This window comes from Salmo salar, unplaced genomic scaffold (assembly GCF_905237065.1).
Source record: "Salmo salar unplaced genomic scaffold, Ssal_v3.1, whole genome shotgun sequence".
Taxonomy (NCBI): domain Eukaryota; kingdom Metazoa; phylum Chordata; class Actinopteri; order Salmoniformes; family Salmonidae; genus Salmo; species Salmo salar.
Window position 1 is genome coordinate 81,259 of NW_025547255.1, and position 15,872 is coordinate 97,130.

At 47.5% G+C, this 15,872-nt stretch overlaps 1 pseudogene; it reads left to right on the forward strand.

Moving 5' to 3' along the window:
* The window catches only part of LOC123731758 (CCR4-NOT transcription complex subunit 4-like), a 57,626-nt pseudogene extending 46,759 nt beyond the window's left edge, over window positions 1-10,867 (forward strand).
* Window positions 10,868-15,872: the final 5,005 nt, after the last annotated feature.

Here is a 15,872-nt window from a genome sequence, read left to right on the forward strand (position 1 = left end):
AACATAAAACTCTGGCTTTGTCTGCTGTGTGGCACCGGTCCTAAACACGTCTTTATTAGTGTGTTAGCTGAGGTCAAGCTGTGTACTTTGCTACATTCATCTTTGCCTCCATCCTGACTAGTCTCCCAGTCACTGCCCGCTGAAAAACATCCCCACAGCATGATGCTGCCACCACCATGCTTCACCATAGGGATGGTGCCAGGTTTCCTCCAGGCGTGAAGTTTGGCATTCAGGTCAAAGAGTTCAATCTTGGTTTCATCAGACCAGAGAATCTTGTTTCTCATAGTCAGAGTCCTTTAGGTGCCTTTTGACAAACTCCAAGTGGGCTGTCATTTACTGCCTTTTACTGAGGAATGGCTTCCGTCGGGCCACTCTACCATTAAGGCCTGATTAGTGGAGTGCTGCAGAGATGGTTGTCCTTCTGGAAGGTTCTCCCATCTCCACAGAGGAACTCTAGAGCTCTGTCAGAGTGACCATCGGGTTCTTGGTCACCTCCCTGACGAAGGCCCTTCTCCCCCGATTGCTCAGTTTGGCCGGTCAATTGAATTTACCACAGGTGGACTCCAATCAAGCTGTAGAAACATCTCAAGGATGATCAATGGAAACAGGATGCACCTGAACTCAATTTAGTCTCATAGCAAAGGGTCTGAATCCTTATGTAAATGTTTTTATTTTTTTATTAATTTGCAAAAAATCCTGTTCGCTTTGTCATTATGGGGTATTGTGATGTCGTTATGGGGTATTGTGATGTCGTTATGGGGTATTGTGATGTCGTTATGGGGTATTGTGATGTCATTATGGGGTATTGTGATGTCGTTATGGGGTATTGTGATGTCGTTATGGGGTATTGTGTGTAGATTGATGAGAAAAAAATTATTTAATCCATTTTAGAATAAGGCTGTAACATAACAAAATGTGGAAAAAGTCAAGGGGTCTGAATACTTTTCGATTGCACTGTATGTAGTGTTTTGGGCAGGGCAGAGATAGTCAAGCCAGGGCTTGCTTGGCAGATGTAGGCCCAGGATTTGGGTTTGTCAGAAACAACCACCAATCTGAGATTAAATGTATTCTGACACGTAATCCCAGCATATTGCCATGTCAGAATATGTAGGTCTATTCTTAATTGGTATCCGTTATTATGAGAGGCTGTGTATGGAATGGAAAAGAAGGGAAATATACCATTTTACATCTGGTGTTATTTCTATTTAGAGTGCAGAGTTAGTACAAATGATAGAACACAAATGCCATAAAGAAAAGATCATTTCCTTATGGCATTACGTTATGCTCTACATCCAGCTGGACTCCCTGCCTGCCTTGCATGGTGTGTTGCTCCTTGCATCGGAAGTATGTCCCAAATGGCTACCTGTGTAGTGCACCAGCTCTGGTCAAAAGTAGTGCGCTACATGGGGAATATGGTGCCAATTTGGGACACACCCTGAGTGTGCTCAGCATCTACCCCAGGCATCATCTATCGTCCGGGGGTTCAGATCAGGGGAGTGTAACGTCTGGTCTCCTCCCTGGCATGGAGCATTCTACATCCCCTAGGGGAGACAATGGTGGTCCTAACACACGTCTCCTTACAGCTACACGTCTCTTCTTCAGCTCTTTCCACGGATTTCATTTCTGTCTCTATCGCCCGCTCTCTCTCTGTCTTTCTCTCTCTCTCTCTGTTAGTTTATGTAATGATGTCTTTCTATCTTCTAAATGGGTGAATATGCCAAGAGACTGTCTTTTTCTCCTTCCTCCCTCCTTCCATCCACTGTTAGATACTGTTCCCTCCTTCCTCCCTCCTTCCATCCACTGTTAGATACTGTTCCCTCCTTCCTCCCTCCTTCCATCCACTGTTAGATACTGTTCCCTCCTTCCTCCCTCCTTCCATCCACTGTTAGATACTGTTCCTCCTTCCTCCCTCCTTCCATCCACTGTTAGATACTGTTCCCTCCTTCCTCCCTCCTTCCATCCACTGTTAGATACTGTTCCCTCCTTCCTCCCTCCTTCCATCCACTGTTAGATACTGTTCCCTCCTTCCTCCCTCCTTCCATCCACTGTTAGATACTGTTCCCTCCTTCCTTCCTCCCTCCTTCCATCCACTGTTAGATACTGTTCCCTCCTTCCTCCCTCCTTCCATCCACTGTTAGATACTGTTCCCTCCTTCCTCCTTCCTTCCATCCACTGTTAGATACTGTTCCCTCCTTCCTTCCTCCCTCCTTCCATCCACTGTTAGATACTGTTCCCTCCTTCCTTCCCTCCCTCCTTCCATCCACTGTTAGATACTGTTTCCTCCCTCCTTCCTCCTTCCATCCACTGTTAGATACTGTTCCCTCCTTCCTCCCTCCTTCCATCCACTGTTAGATACTGTTCCCTCCTTCCTCCCTCCTTCCATCCACTGTTAGATACTGTTCCCTCCTTCCTCCCTCCTTCCATCCACTGTTAGATACTGTTCCCTCCTTCCTTCCTCCCTCCTTCCATCCACTGTTAGATACTGTTTCCTCCTTCCTTCCTCCCTCCTTCCATCCACTGTTAGATACTGTCCCCTCCTTCCTTCCTTCCTCCCTCCTTCCATCCACTGTTAGATACTGTTCCCTCCTTCCTTCCTCCCTCCTTCCATCCACTGTTAGATACTGTTCCCTCCTTCCTTCCTCCCTCCTTCCATCCACTGTTAGATACTGTTCCCTCCTTCCTCCCTCCTTCCATCCACTGTTAGATACTGTTCCCTCCTTCCTTCCTCCCTCCTTCCATCCACTGTTAGATACTGTTCCCTCCTTCCTTCCTCCCTCCTTCCATCCACTGTTAGATACTGTTCCCTCCTTCCTCCCTCCTTCCATCCACTGTTAGATACTGTTCCCTCCTTCCTCCCTCATTCCATCCACTGTTAGATACTATTCCCTCCTTCCTCCCTCCTTCCATCCACTGTTAGATACTGTTCCCTCCTTCCTCCCTCCTTCCATCCACTGTTAGATACTGTTTCCTCCCTCCTTCCTCCCTCCCTCCTTCCATCCACTGTTAGATACTGTTCCCTCCTTCCTCCCTCCTTCCATCCACTGTTAGATACTGTTCCCTCCTTCCTCCCTCCTTCCATCCACTGTTAGATACTGTTCCCTCCTTCCTCCCTCCTTCCATCCACTGTTAGATACTGTTCCCTCCTTCCTCCCTCCTTCCATCCACTGTTAGATACTGTTCCCTCCTTCCTCCCTCCTTCCATCCACTGTTAGATACTGTTCCCTCCTTCCTCCCTCCTTCCATCCACTGTTAGATACTGTTCCTTCCTTCCTCCCTCCTTCCATCCACTGTTAGATACTGTTCCCTCCTTCCTCCCTCCTTCCATCCACTGTTAGATACTGTTCCCTCCTTCCTCCCTCCTTCCATCCACTGTTAGATACTGTTCCCTCCTTCCTCCCTCCTTCCATCCACTGTTAGATACTGTTCCCTCCTTCCTCCCTCCTTCCATCCACTGTTAGATACTGTTCCCTCCTTCCTCCCTCCTTCCATCCACTGTTAGATACTGTTCCCTCCTTCCTCCCTCCTTCCATCCACTGTTAGATACTGTTCCCTCCTTCCTCCCTCCTTCCATCCACTGTTAGATACTGTTCCCTCCTTCCTCCCTCCTTCCATCCACTGTTAGATACTGTTCCCTCCTTCCTTCCTCCGTCCTTCCATCCACTGTTAGATACTGTTCCCTCCTTCCTTCCTCCCTCCTTCCATCCACTGTTAGATACTGTTCCCTCCTTCCTTCCTCCCTCCTTCCATCCACTGTTAGATACTGTTCCCTCCTTCCTTCCTCCCTCCTTCCATCCACTGTTAGATACTGTTCCCTCCTTCCTCCCCTCCTTCCATCCACTGTTAGATACTGTTCCCTCCTTCCTCCCTCCTTCCATCCACTGTTAGATACTGTTCCCTCCTTCCTCCCTCCTTCCATCCACTGTTAGATACTGTTCCCTCCTTCCTCCCTCCTTCCATCCACTGTTAGATACTGTTCCCTCCTTCCTCCCTCCTTCCATCCACTGTTAGATACTGTTCCCTCCTTCCTTCCTCCTCCTTCCATCCACTGTTAGATACTGTTCCCTCCTTCCTCCCTCCTTCCATCCACTGTTAGATACTGTTCCCTCCTTCCTCCCTCCTTCCATCCACTGTTAGATACTGTTCCCTCCTTCCTCCTCCTTCCATCCACTGTTAGATACTGTTTCCCTCCTTCCTCCCTCCTTCCATCCACTGTTAGATACTGTTCCCTCCTTCCTCCCTCCTTCCATCCACTGTTAGATACTGTTCCCTCCTTCCTCCCTCCTTCCATCCACTGTTAGATACTGTTCCCTCCTTCCTCCCTCCTTCCATCCACTGTTAGATACTGTTCCCTCCTTCCTCCCTCCTTCCATCCACTGTTAGATACTGTTCCCTCCTTCCTCCCTCCTTCCATCCACTGTTAGATACTGTTCCCTCCTTCCTTCCTCCTTCCATCCACTGTTAGATACTGTTCCCTCCTTCCTCCCTCCTTCCATCCACTGTTAGATACTGTTCCCTCCTTCCTTCCTCCTTCCATCCACTGTTAGATACTGTTCCCTCCTTCCTCCCTCCTTCCATCCACTGTTAGATACTGTTCCCTCCTTCCTTCCTCCTTCCATCCACTGTTAGATACTGTTCCCTCCTTCCTCCCTCCTTCCATCCACTGTTAGATACTGTTCCCCTCCTTCCTCCCTCCTTCCATCCACTGTTAGATACTGTTCCCTCCTTCCTCCCTCCTTCCATCCACTGTTAGATACTGTTCCCTCCTTCCTCCCTCCTTCCATCCACTGTTAGATACTGTTCCCTCCTTCCTCCCTCCTTCCATCCACTGTTAGATACTGTTCCCTCCTTCCTCCCTCCTTCCATCCACTGTTAGATACTGTTCCCTCCTTCCTCCCTCCTTCCATCCACTGTTAGATACTGTTCCCTCCTTCCTTCCTCCCTCCTTCCATCCACTGTTAGATACTGTTCCCTCCTTCCTCCCTCCTTCCATCCACTGTTAGATACTGTTCCCTCCTTCCTCCCTCCTTCCATCCACTGTTAGATACTGTTCCCTCCTTCCTCCCTCCTTCCATCCACTGTTAGATACTGTTCCCTCCTTCCTCCCTCCTTCCATCCACTGTTAGATACTGTTCCCTCCTTCCTCCCTCCTTCCATCCACTGTTAGATACTGTTCCCTCCTTCCTCCTCCTTCCATCCACTGTTAGATACTGTTCCTCTCCTTCCTCCCTCCTTCCATCCACTGTTAGATACTGTTCCCTCCTTCCTTCCTCCTCCTTCCATCCACTGTTAGATACTGTTCCCTCCTTCCTCCCTCCTTCCATCCACTGTTAGATACTGTTCCCTCCTTCCTCCCTCCTTCCATCCACTGTTAGATACTGTTCCCTCCTTCCTCCCTCCTTCCATCCACTGTTAGATACTGTTCCCTCCTTCCTCCCTCCTTCCATCCACTGTTAGATACTGTTCCCTCCTTCCTCCCTCCTTCCATCCACTGTTAGATACTGTTACCTCCTTCCTTCCTCCCTCCTTCCATCCACTGTTAGATACTGTTCCCTCCTTCCTTCCTCCCTCCTTCCATCCACTGTTAGATACTGTTCCTCCTTCCTTCCTCCCTCCTTCCATCCACTGTTAGATACTGTTCCCTCCTTCCTCCCTCCTTCCATCCACTGTTAGATACTGTTCCCTCCTTCCTCCCTCCTTCCATCCACTGTTAGATACTGTTCCCTCCTTCCTCCCTCCTTCCATCCACTGTTAGATACTGTTCCCTCCTTCCTCCCTCCTTCCATCCACTGTTAGATACTGTTCCCTCCTTCCTCCCTCCTTCCATCCACTGTTAGATACTGTTCCCTCCTTCCTCCCTCCTTCCATCCACTGTTAGATACTGTTCCCTCCTTCCTCCCTCCTTCCATCCACTGTTAGATACTGTTCCCTCCTTCCTCCCTCCTTCCATCCACTGTTAGATACTGTTCCCTCCTTCCTCCCTCCTTCCATCCACTGTTAGATACTGTTTCCTCCTTCCTCCCTCCTTCCATCCACTGTTAGATACTGTTCCTCCTCCTTCCTCCCTCCTTCCATCCACTGTTAGATACTGTTCCCTCCTTCCTCCCTCCTTCCATCCACTGTTAGATACTGTTCCCTCCTTCCTCCCTCCTTCCATCCACTGTTAGATACTGTTCCTCCTTCCTCCCTCCTTCCATCCACTGTTAGATACTGTTCCCTCCTTCCTTCCTCCTTCCATCCACTGTTAGATACTGTTCCCTCCTTCCTTCCTCCCTCCTTCCATCCACTGTTAGATACTGTTCCCTCCTTCCTTCCTCCCTCCTTCCATCCACTGTTAGATACTGTTCCTTCCTTCCTCCCTCCTTCCATCCACTGTTAGATACTGTTCCCTCCTTCCTCCCTCCTTCCATCCACTGTTAGATACTGTTCCCTCCCTCCTTCCTCCCTCCTTCCATCCACTGTTAGATACTGTTCCCTCCTTCCTCCCTCCTTCCATCCACTGTTAGATACTGTTCCCTCCTTCCTCCTTCCTTCCATCTACTGTTAGATACTGTTCCCTCCTTCCATCCACTGTTAGATACTGTTCCCTCCTTCCTCCCTCCTTCCATCCACTGTTAGATACTGTTCCCTCCTTCCTCCCTCCTTCCATCCACTGTTAGATACTGTTCCCTCCTTCCTCCCTCCTTCCATCCACTGTTAGATACTGTTCCCTCCTTCCTCCCTCCTTCCATCCACTGTTAGATACTGTTCCCTCCTTCCTCCTTCCTTCCATCCACTGTTAGATACTGTTCCCACCTTCCATCCACTGTTAGATACTGTTCCCTCCTTCCTCCCTCCTTCCATCCACTGTTAGATACTGTTCCCTCCTTCCTCCCTCCTTCCATCCACTGTTAGATACTGTTCCCTCCTTCCTTCCTCCCTCCTTCCATCCACTGTTAGATACTGTTACCTCCTTCCTTCCTCCCTCCTTCCATCCACTGTTAGATACTGTTCCCTCCTTCCTTCCTCCCTTCTTCCATCCACTGTTAGATACTGTTCCTCCTTCCTTCCTCCCTCCTTCCATCCACTGTTAGATACTGTTCCTTCCTTCCTCCCTCCTTCCATCCACTGTTAGATACTGTTCCCTCCTTCCTCCCTCCTTCCATCCACTGTTAGATACTGTTCCCTCCCTCCTTCCTCCCTCCTTCCATCCACTGTTAGATACTGTTCCCTCCTTCCTCCCTCCTTCCATCCACTGTTAGATACTGTTCCCTCCTTCCTCCCTCCTTCCATCCACTGTTAGATACTGTTCCCTCCTTCCTCCCTCCTTCCATCCACTGTTAGATACTGTTCCCTCCTTCCTCCTTCCTTCCATCCACTGTTAGATACTGTTCCCTCCTTCCTCCCTCCTTCCATCCACTGTTAGATACTGTTCCCTCCTTCCTTCCTCCCTCCTTCCATCCACTGTTAGATACTGTTTCCTCCTTCCTCCCTCCTTCCATCCACTGTTAGATACTGTTCCCTCCTTCCTCCCTCCTTCCATCCACTGTTAGATACTGTTCCCTCCTTCCTCCCTCCTTCCATCCACTGTTAGATACTGTTCCCTCCTTCCTCCCTCCTTCCATCCACTGTTAGATACTGTTCCCTTCTTCCTTCCTTCCTCCCTCCTTCCATCCACTGTTAGATACTGTTCCCTCCTTCCTCCCTCCTTCCATCCACTGTTAGATACTGTTCCCTCCTTCCTTCCTCCCTCCTTCCATCCACTGTTAGATACTGTTCCCTCCTTCCTTCCTCCCTCCTTCCATCCACTGTTAGATACTGTTCCCTCCTTCCTTCCTCCCTCCTTCCATCCACTGTTAGATACTGTTCCCTCCTTCTTTCCTCCTTCCATCCACTGTTAGATACTGTTCCCTCCTTCCTTCCTCCCTCCTTCCATCCACTGTTAGATACTGTTCCTTCCTTCCTCCCTCCTTCCATCCACTGTTAGATACTGGTCCCTCCTTCCTCCCTCCTTCCATCCACTGTTAGATACTGTTCCCTCCCTCCTTCCTCCCTCCTTCCATCCACTGTTAGATACTGTTCCCTCCTTCCTCCCTCCTTCCATCCACTGTTAGATACTGTTCCCTCCTTCCTCCTTCCTTCCATCTACTGTTAGATACTGTTCCCTCCTTCCATCCACTGTTAGATACTGTTCCCTCCTTCCTCCCTCCTTCCATCCACTGTTAGATACTGTTCCCTCCTTCCTCCCTCCTTCCATCCACTGTTAGATACTGTTCCCTCCTTCCTCCCTCCTTCCATCCACTGTTAGATACTGTTCCCTCCTTCCTCCTTCCTTCCATCCACTGTTAGATACTGTTCCCACCTTCCATCCACTGTTAGATACTGTTCCCTCCTTCCTCCCTCCTTCCATCCACTGTTAGATACTGTTCCCTCCTTCCTCCTTCCTTCCATCCACTGTTAGATACTGTTCCCTCCTTCCTCCCTCCTTCCATCCACTGTTAGATACTGTTCCCTCCTTCCTCCCTCCTTCCATCCACTGTTAGATACTGTTCCCTCCTTCCTCCCTCCTTCCATCCACTGTTAGATACTGTTCCCTCCTTCCTCCCTCCTTCCATCCACTGTTAGATACTGTTCCCTCCTTCCTCCCTCCTTCCATCCACTGTTAGATACTGTTCTGTTTAGAACGTCTATTCCTGATGTGCATAAAAGCACAGACATTATCAGAGACCTGTATTTTTTGACTGTGTGGATAGTGTGTCCTGACTGAAGCTCTCTCTATACTACCATAATGTCTGGTCTGGTGTCAAACCAATGGTCTCAGTAAAAGACCATGGGAATTAGATTGTCCAATAGGGCTGTTCTCTTCACCCCTGTAGTCCATAACAGCCTGGAAACAATGCTGAATCAATGGAAGTAAAACAGGGTTATTGCCAATTGGACATCGACCAATCAATGCACTTCATCTAGAGTCCCATCCAATCAATTTGCTTCGTCTAAGATAACATCCAATCACAAGCGGGCAGAAGACAGCATCAATCCGATAAGAAACGGTTATCGTGGTCCAAATGGCACCCTTTTCCCTCTGAGCCCTGGTCTATAGTAGTGTTCTATATAGGGTCCTGGTCTATGGTAGAGTTCTATATAGAGCCCTGGTCTATAGTAGTGTTCTATATAGGGCCCTGGTCTATAGTAGTGTTCTATATAGGGCCCTGGTCTATAGTAGTGTTCTATATAGGGCCCTGGTCTATAGTAGTGTTCTACATAGGGCCCCGGTCTATAGTAGTGTTCTATATAGGGCCCCGGTCTATAGTAGTGTTCTATATAGGGCCCTGGTCTATAGTAGTGTTCTATATAGGGCCCTGGTCTATAGTAGTGTTCTACATAGGGCCCCGGTCTATAGTAGTGCAGAACTTCCCAGACAGGAAGTGGCTAATGCTTGCTGTTAGGCCTAAAGGGTTTTTGTCGTATTAGTAAGTCATGGCTCCAGACAGACAGGTCCTCTCCACAGAGGATTTCTCCTCTCTAACGGCTAATAATGTAATGGTGGCCAATCATTGTGGCTGTCTGTCTCTGTGTGGTTTTAATAGCAAGCTCTCTTGTCAGCCAGCCAGGCCCAGCTCTCCTATCTGTATCTGTCCTGTCGGAGGCAGGCAGCCTGGTTAGTGAAGAGGATCCTGGGTCTGTCAGTGTTGACATCCTAGCCTAGGAGTTATTTTCCTCCCTGAGTTTTGTCAGTTGGACTTCAGACTTGTTCTGTACTGTGGTTCTCATTAACTCTTCTGTCTCTCTCTCTCTCTCTCTCTCTCTCGCTCACTCTCTCTCTCTCTCCAGGTTTCCCATCGTCAGCAGGCAACAGTTTGGACTCCCTCCAGGATGACAACCCTCCCCACTGGCTCAAGTCCCTTCAGGTCCTTACAGAGATGGATGCTGCGTCTCTCCCCAGCTCCACTGCTAACCCAAACCCCCAGCAGCCCAACTCACACAGCGGCCAGGTCCGCCCTCACCACAGACCCAGCTGGGCTCCCTACCCACCCCCATCCACAGCCTCTCACCACCCCCACCCAGCCAGTCAATTCCACTCTCCACCTCCAGGCTTCCAGACTGCTTTCAGATCCCCGGCTCAGACACCCACAGAGCTGCTACTGAGCGCCGGCGTGGACCGCCACTAGGGAGCGATGCTGTGAAGTGGACTTCTGATTCCCGTCTTTAAACCCCCACAGAAACACAAATAAAAACCAAATCAGATCTAATTAACAAGAAAACAATAAGATATATTCTTCTTCCTGGTGAGCTGGTTTTCTGATCTTGTGTGTTCCCTCTTGGTTATGTTGAGTTGTTTCAGTTGGTCTATAGACGCAAACTACTATCCTAGCTACACTGTCTACCTGGCCCTGTCTCCTGTCTGTCTCCTTCTGTCTCCTGTCTGTCTCCTTCTGTCTCCTGTCTGTCTACCTGGCCCTGTCTGTCTGTCTCCTGTCTGTCTCCTGTCTGTCTCCTGTCTGTCTCCTGTCTGTCTCCATGTCTGTCTCCATGTCTGTCTCCATGTCTGTCTCCATGTCTGTCTCCCTCCTTCTGTCTCCATGTCTGTCTCCCTCCTTCTGTCTCCCTCCTTCTGTCTACCTGGCCCTGTCTGTCTCCCTCCTTCTGTCTCCCTCCTTCTGTCTCCCTCCTTCTGTCTCCCTCCTTCTGTCTCCCTCCTGTCTGTCTCCGTCTGTCTGTCTGTTTCTATGGCAGCATCAGGGACAGCACCATCGGGATTTGACGACAGCAAGTTAAGAGGCATTTGAAGATGTCAAAACCAAGATATTGGTGAATGATCCAGATATTAAAATATTGTGTTATATCACAAATATAACTGAACGTAGGGGAAATAAAACCATGTTTGACAGGATGGATGCTACGGTAGTGAGTTGTTTGGTTGACTGAAATGAGTTCCTTCAAAGCTACAAATCAGATCTATCTCAAACGGGGACCCTGTTACCTATATAGTTCACTACTTCCTAGACCCATGGGGCTCTGGTCTAAAGCAGTGCCCTACATAGGTTTTGAGTGCCGTTTGGGATGCATCCTTCACCTCCATCTGTTTATACGCAGCTTCCTGCCAGACCCCGAGATGTACGCTTCTGATTCGCTAGAAATCGGGTACATCACACTTGGTTTTGGCAGAACAATGATTACTTTTGATCCAGTGGGTAGTGCTTCCTTTTGCTCTATGGAAGGCCAGGCACCACACCCTTAATCATATCACAGTCAACTTTTACCGGTTGAAAGTGGACACAAATATAATACTTTTAATATAATTTTCTCCTGGAAATATTCTATTGACATATGCAAATTAGGTGATATTTCGATAAAAATGCACATATTTGCATATCAAGCAAATACATTTTTGTGGACATCGGTTTAAGTCACCCTAAATATTTGTATTTCATTTTGTTAAGACACTCCAGGGCTGGATTTATACATAGCAGATTGTGAATGAATACTTTTACATCTTTCTATCTTTAAAATACTAAAATGCATTTTTCTTTCAGAAGAAAATGTAATCTAGAATAAAAATTTGACATGTCAACAATTCCATATGTATAAGTCCGGGAAAATACGTCTAAGGATAACCACACACAATTTGGTGAACGCTGATGCTTCTGAGGATGAGGAAAATAAGTTTGACTGTCGGGAAATGGCAGTTAGACAAGTACACAACATTTACACTGCCAAACACAGTACCAGTCAAAAGTTTGGACACATCTTGTCATTCAAGGGTTTTTCTTTTATTTATTTTTACTGTTTTCTACATTGTAAAATAATAGTGAAGACATTAAAACTATGAAATAACATATATGAGGAATCATGTCGTGACCAAAACAGTGTTAAACACATCAAAATATATTTTATATTTGAGATTCTTCAAAGTAGCCACTTTTGTTTTGTCTTGATGACAGCTTTGCACACTCTTGGCGTTCTCTCAACCCTTGAATGAGTAGGTGTGTCTAAACGTTTGACTGGTACTGTATTTAGACCCAATCACAATCTCTTCAAATGAAGTTACTAAATATAGTCCAGTTTGTTACATTCTCTATTCAGTTGGTTTTTAAATGATGGATGTCCATTTAACAGTGGTTACCATTCATGGCATTTTTATGACAGTGGTATTATTTAACAAGACAAGCCAGTTAAGAACAAATTCTTATTTACAATGACGGCCTACCCCAGGCCAAACCCGGACGACGCTGGGACCAATTGTGAACCTCCCTATAGGACTCCCAATCACGGCAGGATGGGATTCAGCCTGGATTCGAACCAGGTACTGTAGTGATGCCTCTTGTACTGAGATGCAGTGCCTTAGACCACTCGTGAGCTATCAAAATTGATAATTACATGCAAAAATGTCACTATGCCTGTGGTGCCTGGCATCAAGTTGTCCAGATCAAAGCTAAAAAAAGGTATATGGATAGATTAAACTAAATAACGCTAAGCCTCTTACTCTGCAGGTGTAGTGAAAGCTAAGCCTCTCACTCTGCAGGTGTAGTGAAAGCTAAGCCTCTTACTGCAGGTGTAGTGAAAGCTAAGCCTCACTCTGCAGGCGTAGTGAAAGCTAAGCCTCTTACTGCAGGTGTAGTGAAAGCTAAGCCTCTTACTGCAGGTGTAGTGAAAGCTAAGCCGCTCACTCTGCAGGTGTAGTGAAAGCTAAGCCTCTCACTGCAGGTGTAGTGAAAGCTAAGCCTCACTCTGCAGGTGTAGTGAAAGCTAAGCCTCTTACTGCAGGTGTAGTGAAAGCTAAGCCTCTCACTGCAGGTGTAGTGAAAGCTAAGCCTCTTACTGCAGGTGTAGTGAAAGCTAAGCCGCTCACTCTGCAGGTGTAGTGAAAGCTAAGCCTCTCACTCTGCAGGTGTAGTGAAAGCTAAGCCTCTTACTGCAGGTGTAGTGAAAGCTAAGCCTCTCACTCTGCAGGTGTAGTGAAAGCTAAGCCTCTTACTGCAGGTGTAGTGAAAGCTAAGCCTCTCACTCTGCAGGTGTAGTGAAAGCTAAGCCTCTCACTCTGCAGGTGTAGTGAAAGCTAAGCCTCTTACTGCAGGTGTAGTGAAAGCTAAGCCTCTCACTCTGCAGGTGTAGTGAAAGCTAAGCCTCACTGCAGGTGTAGTGAAAGCTAAGCCTCTCACTCTGCAGGTGTAGTGAAAGCTAAGCCTCTTACTGCAGGTGTAGTGAAAGCTAAGCCTCTCACTCTGCAGGTGTAGTGAAAGCTAAGCCTCACTGCAGGTGTAGTGAAAGCTAAGCCTCTCACTCTGCAGGTGTAGTGAAAGCTAAGCCTCTCACTCTGCAGGTGTAGTGAAAGCTAAGCCTCACTGCAGGTGTAGTGAAAGCTAAGCCTCACTGCAGGTGTAGTGAAAGCTAAGCCGCTCACTCTGCAGGTGTAGTGAAAGCTAAGCCTCTCACTCTGCAGGTGTAGTGAAAGCTAAGCCTCTCACTCTGCAGGTGTAGTGAAAGCTAAGCCTCTCACTCTGCAGGTGTAGTGAAAGCTAAGCCTCACTGCAGGTGTAGTGAAAGCTAAGCCTCTCACTCTGCAGGTGTAGTGAAAGCTAAGCCTCTTACTGCAGGTGTAGTGAAAGCTAAGCCTCTCACTCTGCAGGTGTAGTGAAAGCTAAGCCTCTCACTCTGCAGGTGTAGTGAAAGCTAAGCCTCTTACTGCAGGTGTAGTGAAAGCTAAGCCTCTCACTCTGCAGGTGTAGTGAAAGCTAAGCCTCACTGCAGGTGTAGTGAAAGCTAAGCCTCTCTGCAGGTGTAGTGAAAGCTAAGCCGCTCACTCTGCAGGTGTAGTGAAAGCTAAGCCTCTCACTCTGCAGGTGTAGTGAAAGCTAAGCCTCTTACTGCAGGTGTAGTGAAAGCTAAGCCTCACTGCAGGTGTAGTGAAAGCTAAGCCTCTCTGCAGGTGTAGTGAAAGCTAAGCCTCTCACTCTGCAGGTGTAGTGAAAGCTAAGCCTCACTGCAGGTGTATTTAAATCTAACATTCAGAGTTTCTCACATCCATAAATAGGTCTCTGGTTTCAGGCCTCCCTGTGAAAGGGATAGGGGTTGGGAGGACTCGCAAATAGAGTCCTCCCAAAAAGCGCCCTAACCCCTTTATAGTGCAGTAGTCTAGGGCTCTGGTCAAAAGTAGTGCACTATATAGGGAATAGGGTGTCATTTGAGACAACCCTTGCCAGGCCTGGCTGCAAGCTGACCGTCAATGAGGATGGAGCAACTCCATGCCAGACCAGAAGGGGCGACCACCTCTACCTCGAAGGGAGCATGGAGATGGACTGTTAATGTGAATTTCGTTATCAATGTTCATAAACTTAAATTAATCTACTCAGTCTGCAACCCAGAGTTTGTAAGATTCTGGTTGAATGAAACAGACGAGAGTCCCAGCTTACAATAGTCAATGTTTATTCACTAGGGTACTCTGAAGTTCATTATACAAAGACATCCATTTTATAGTTCACTTCCTACCTACGCACATACATCCACACAAACAGTAGATATCCTACGCACATACATCGACACAAACAGTAGGTGAGTTGTGTGCTTCTCCAGAGTTGTCACCACTGTTTATCACTACCCAGCGCTGTCTGTTCCATTCCCCCGAGATTAGAGAAACCTTGAGAAGTACTCCCTGTCCTATCATAGGTTTCTCAGAGTTCTAGCCAGGTCGGGTAATTGTTCTCGGTATTTTCTTAGAAACACACATACACACGTTTATCTCCCTCCCAGTCCAACCTAGTTGGACTTATGTTTAATACTTTAATTATTTATTATACATGCTACATAAACAACTAGTTACTAATATGGTACATTATTTAATCATTTTCTTTAAACATATAAATGATTTTATCATGGACCTGTGACCCTCTCAGAACAGCACAGGTTGGGACAGGAAGGAGACTGGGTGTCACTATGTGGTTCTTGTTGTACTGTAACTTCCCTCTGTCAGTTTCCACCTGGTAGCCATGTCTTAACGGTTACACAGACTACAGGTCCCTAGTGGAAAACTGGAGCGTGGCACAGCACCACAAATTTACTCACCCATCAGGACACGCTCCACTTGAGTCCTCTTGATTTAGAGAGACGTTTTTAATGTCACATGCACAAGTACAGTGAAATGCCTTTCTTGCTAACTCAAAAAACACAGCAATGCAATAATCAATAGCATTTTATTACTAGGGGAAAAACAAGGTAAGGACGCAAGCGTACTATTATACAGGAAATAATCCAAGTCAGTTCCAATGCCATAAAAGAGGAGTCTCTGACGGGTAGAGTTGAGAACAGAACAGGGTGAATGACTGACCCTATGAAACAGATGGAGTTCAGCTTGTTGGACCCAACATGTAGCCTGGTGCCAGTCTGGTTCTGATCTCTTGACAACTCCTGATGGAATTGTCATGTTTAATCTGGTGTAATAAAGAATTAGCAAAATAGCTGAAATAGATTGGGACCAGTTTACACTCTGCCCTTTGATTGTGAATGCTAGCACAGGGAGGGATAGGGACCAGTTTACACTCTGCCCTCTGATTGTTAATGCTAACCCAGGAGGGATAGGGACCAGTTTACCTCTGCCCTCTGATTGTTAATGCTAACCCAGGGAGGGATAGGGACCAGTTTACACTCTGCCCTCTGATTGTTAATGCTAACCCAGGGAGGGATAGGGACCAGTTTACACTCTGCCCTCTGATTGTTAATGCTAGCACAGGGAGAGATAGGGACCAGTTTACACTCTGCCCTCTGATTGTTAATGCTAACCCAGGGAGGGGATAGGGACCAGTTTACACTCTGCCCTCTGATTGTTAATGCTAACCCAGGGAGGGATAGGGACCAGTTTACACTCTGCCCTCTGATTGTTAATGCTAACCCAGGGGAGGGAT